The sequence below is a fragment of the Arctopsyche grandis genome, chromosome 3, assembly GCF_051622035.1.
Source record: "Arctopsyche grandis isolate Sample6627 chromosome 3, ASM5162203v2, whole genome shotgun sequence".
Classification (NCBI taxonomy): Eukaryota; Metazoa; Arthropoda; class Insecta; order Trichoptera; family Hydropsychidae; genus Arctopsyche; species Arctopsyche grandis.
In genome coordinates, this window is record NC_135357.1 from 13,647,241 (window position 1) to 13,652,200 (window position 4,960).

Below are 4,960 nucleotides of genomic sequence, written 5' to 3' on the forward strand. Positions count from 1 at the left end.
GAGAGTTCGATGATGTATCTCTAAGATAATCAGAAAACATGAAAACAGAAATCAAATCACTGTACGAATTGAACATTCCTATAAAAATATATTGTTAGAAAGGGGCTTGAAGTTAAAACAATTGGATTCAAATATCTAATTATTTAACAGCTTTAACCCTCCCTCACCGAAGTGGGAGTGCCCCAATTTTTACGTTTTTCGTAATAACTATGTGGTTTTCAAAGCTATACACCCTATATTTCTTGTATTTAGAAAAGGGGTACATCGTAAAAAATACATTAATACATTTCTAAGTACATAAGTATGATTTAAAGGCGGTAGCGATAAGTCATGTTTTTTACTGTTCGCTTGCATGATGTTGCTCTTGTTGATCGATGAATCAATACGAGAGAAAGAGACAGCTATATTTTTTCGTCGCTAAGCTATTGTTTTCGTCGCTTTTGGCGCGTGGCTATTGAGTCGTGCAGTCGCCTGTTGGCCTTACCTACGTGCGTTTGCATTTCTTTATTTTTTAATATAAAAATATTCAAAAACATGCTATAGGACGAAAAAAAATGTATGTTGATGTATAAAATGATTAATAAGATATATATTGAACCCATTTGTATTGAGAAAAGCTGTATTTTGATTTTAAAATACGGGGGTCTTACTCGACCCCGGTTCGGGACAATCGTTTGATCTCGACGCTCCGTCCTTCAAAGGTTAAAAAAACATGTACGGAAATACCAAAATTAGTCTTGATCAAGTAAAGCGGTGGTGTTTGGACAATACCGAGATAACAGAATCAGAGAATTCAGCATATGTCAATTCAGAGAATTCAGCATATGGTGTCTCACAATGTAAAATATTGTTTTTAATTGCTGCATAATTTTTGTTACTGACCACTTTTACAGATTTAGAAAAAAATTAGTTACTGACCCTTTTTTATTTAGTAACCGACCAAAAAATATGTCTTAACGAATAATACATACATATAACATTTAGTTCATATATTTTATAATTATTACAAATACATTTAAAAAAAATAATAACAAATTAATGACCACTGTGACCCGACAGGTAACCCCAATGCGTCACATCAGTCTTACAAAAAAAAAAAACAACAACAAATAATAAATAAATCTCATTCAAATAGACTCGTGTTGAATCTCATGAAACTGAACGGTTTATCATCATGACAAATAAACATATCCATATGCTCCACTATCGCGTTGAAACGATGTAATTTGGACGTTACTCGTAACTGAAAATTTAAGCTTCAATAAAATCGAAGGGTTGTCAGTACCTACCATTATATTCCAAAGAAGTATTTGGAAATGGCAACAATCCTTCTCGAAGAAAGCGAGTTGAAACCTAAGATACCCTGTAAATAAAGTGAAAAGCTGTGGGAAATATGTATATATATATATTTTATGTATGTATGTATGTACACACAGTTTTTTTAAATAAAATAACACGTCATTGTATTAATCCAAAAAAACAAAGTGGAAGTTGATGCGTCAATTGAATTGATACGGTGCGTTTTTGGAATTGATTTTTATATTTTTTGGTAAAAACGTAACGTTCTTGATAAAAATGAACTATAGAAAAACGAGGAAAAGAAGACAAAATCGAATGAATACACTTGGGTGGGATTATGACTATATACATATATATATATATATATATATATATATATATATATATATATATATATATATATATATATATATATATATATATATATATATATAAAGCAGTGAATGCGACAGAACGAGTGAAGTCTTCGAATGGGGTCAAAAATGATGCAACGAAGGTAATAAGTTGTTGATACATGAAAAAAGGTAAAAGTGTGAATGAAGACAATTCAAGAAACGATTTTTAAAGAAATTTCATTCATCAGTGGATGATGAGATGTTGAAAATGGTGATAATAACTACTCATATCGATATACTATACAAAGAATATTCAACCCACATGAGTATATTATAGCTTTATATGAACACTTTAAATTGATCAATTTTTTGTCGCATGACAAATAAAATATTGTATTTTATGCGGAGGTATGTACACAATGTGAAAATTGTATATCCATCTATGTATATACTATACTATAAGCATTTTTTTTAAATAAAAGAAAAAAATTAAACACACGCATACGTAAACGCCGCGTATATTCATAATTGAGTCTCGACGAATTTTCACGTAAGAAAAGTTCAAGAAAATCGTATGTAAAAATTAGCATTTGTTGCCGTCATCAAATTGTAAAAATGGATCAATAATTTTCCTTACAACCTCATTTGTTCCAACAATTTCCCTAAAAGCATGCTTGTGATTTTTCGGGGATCGACAACTGTTTTGTTTTTATTTTTATATTTTTTTTTATAAATTGAACACACCGAAGTAGATATTTTTAGGTGTTTGTTCGTCCATTGCTGTACGAAATTTTGAAATTCATGTACTCCAACTTAGAACGAAGACGGTTTTTAGATGGTTTATCGCTTAAAAGGATTGACGCAACAAATAACGTCAATTACAAACTTATTTATAGTTTAGAAGCTTTATCTATCTTTAAGGAGCACACTTTTTCTAGCTTCTGTCTTCCGCGAAATTCGTTTGTTAGTACCTAATGATTTGAAATCACAGATGTAAAGGATGGTTTTTTAAAGATATTTTTTTTGAATTGGCAACACTTTTTTTAACGACAGCCAATTTGAAAGTGGACAGCTGATTTGTGCTTAATTTTTTTTTGCAATTTTTCCATGAACAGACTTCGGAATAGACGCTAGAATAACGCTTGCGAATTCTGCAAATTTATTTCGAAAATCGTGATTCGGTTCGCAACTTACCATGCATCTCGTTCATTTTACGGTCATGAATTGGCCTCCAAGGTCTGATTGAACACCTTTGGATTATTTTCTGTCGGGATATGTGAAGTCGCTATTTTACGCCGATAAACCAGAGACGATGGACGATTTGGAAGCCTTCGCCGCGTTATTGCCGATATATGGCCCCAGCTGCTCGAAAAGTGGTCGAAAATTGGAATTTCAGATGTTTTATTCACCAAAGCCTCCATATGCTCAATATCATATTTAAACACTAATGACAAGTGTGATATTTTTTTTACATAAAGTCAATGTAATTGCTTTTATGTAAAAAGTTTCGTTGCTTAATTACTAGACGGTACAAACTACATATTTGTAAAAAACGAATTCATTAATCAAAATGATGTTTTTTACTTTATTTTGCTTTTACATTATAGGGTGTGTTTTATTAAATCTTACAGAAATCTAGACATGGATGCGGACCGAAAATTTAAAGCAACAGGAATGCTTTTGTTTTGTTTTGAAAATTTGTAGCCAAACTCTCAAAACAAGAACTCCAATATGGAAGTATTTTTTGCGTGAAGCATCGGTTTGCAAAGTTTGCAAAATGCAATTGAACGCTTTTGAAATATGAAAATATGCAATTGAACTGTTTTTTTACTTTATCTATGTACGTAGTAACAATAGATGAATAGCACCGCAATCCCGGTGCTAAAGTAACCTTCCGGGATTGGAAGTACTATTCAGTACCATGGCCATTACCCTGATTTTTATGTGTTTTATTTCATTTTAAAGTTCTATACCTCTACAAAAAGAAGCCTTTGTAATGTTAAGCGAAAAATTTCAGTAAGTAAAACTCTGTTCATGTATTAATAAAAAATCATTACTAATTGTAATGCAGATTTTTTTTCAACTGATAGCTTGAAACAGTGTAAAATATTTGGTCCTCCAGTTCGATGGTTAAGCGCGTGTCTCGAGGTCAATTTTTGGAAACCCATGCCCCCTACGCTACTACACTAGGCAATCAATCACGGCCAGGGGTGGTTATTTTGAGTAACAAAAGGGTAGAAACTGACCAGTGACGTCACGAGACCCCTGACCCTTAGCACGTGAGCCGAAGCGCGCCACCAATTAATAAAATCAGCCTCACACCAGCCACTTTCGAGCTCAAGAACACGTTCAAGTACTTCGCATTTTAAGCGTATGATATGAATATATATCTAGGCAGGATAATATGGTTCATCAATCTAATATTAAATGTCGGAATTATGTATTTCAAACTTGTTAACGTCAATCAAGAGCATTTCATTGTGAAGACAAAACGGTTCGATTTAGTTGTCATGTAAACGGGCTATCGTGCGTCAAATAATGCTTATGACACGTCGAAATACACAGATTGTTGAAATGTGTTCAGATTAGTTTTAATCGTAACCACTATTGTTTGGAGTTGTTCAAATGACGAATTTTCGTTGATTGTTTATACCACCATATGGCACAATGAGCGATATCTAAAATACGGAACAGCTGCAAGCATTCATATGAATGATTAAAAGTAATCTAGATATAATTTGGCATATTCTCAAAATTGATGTGTATTAATTATTTTTAGAAACACATATGTATACCTTAATGTTTATATGTAAATATATCGAAAAAAATAGTAATACCATAAAAATATCATTAAAGCTATTTTATATTTATACACATACATACATACATATACGTACATATATATGTTTGTATTTTTGTATTTGTACATACTAATATGCTACATACTCCTGACAAATTGCGTGTTTTTTATTCCTTTTTTTGTTATATGAAGTTGATTAAAGTTGATCATTTTTTTTCAGAAAGGCTCATATATAATATGCAATATTAAAAAAAATAATACAAAAAAAAATTAAAAAGTTTATTTTTTAGGTCACCTAAGACGATTGCGTGATTCACCCTGACAGGTGAAGCTTACAATTATGAGATCTTTCAAATGATATAAAATTTTTGTTAAAAAATTTCCTACTGCACGTGTTCAATCGATGAATATCAATCTTTTCGTATCACTGTCTTATTAAATCTTTGTCATTCATTAAAATGTTTGGTTATCTCCTTTATCTAACAATATATACTCGTCATAGATCAATCATTCTTTTATCATTTTT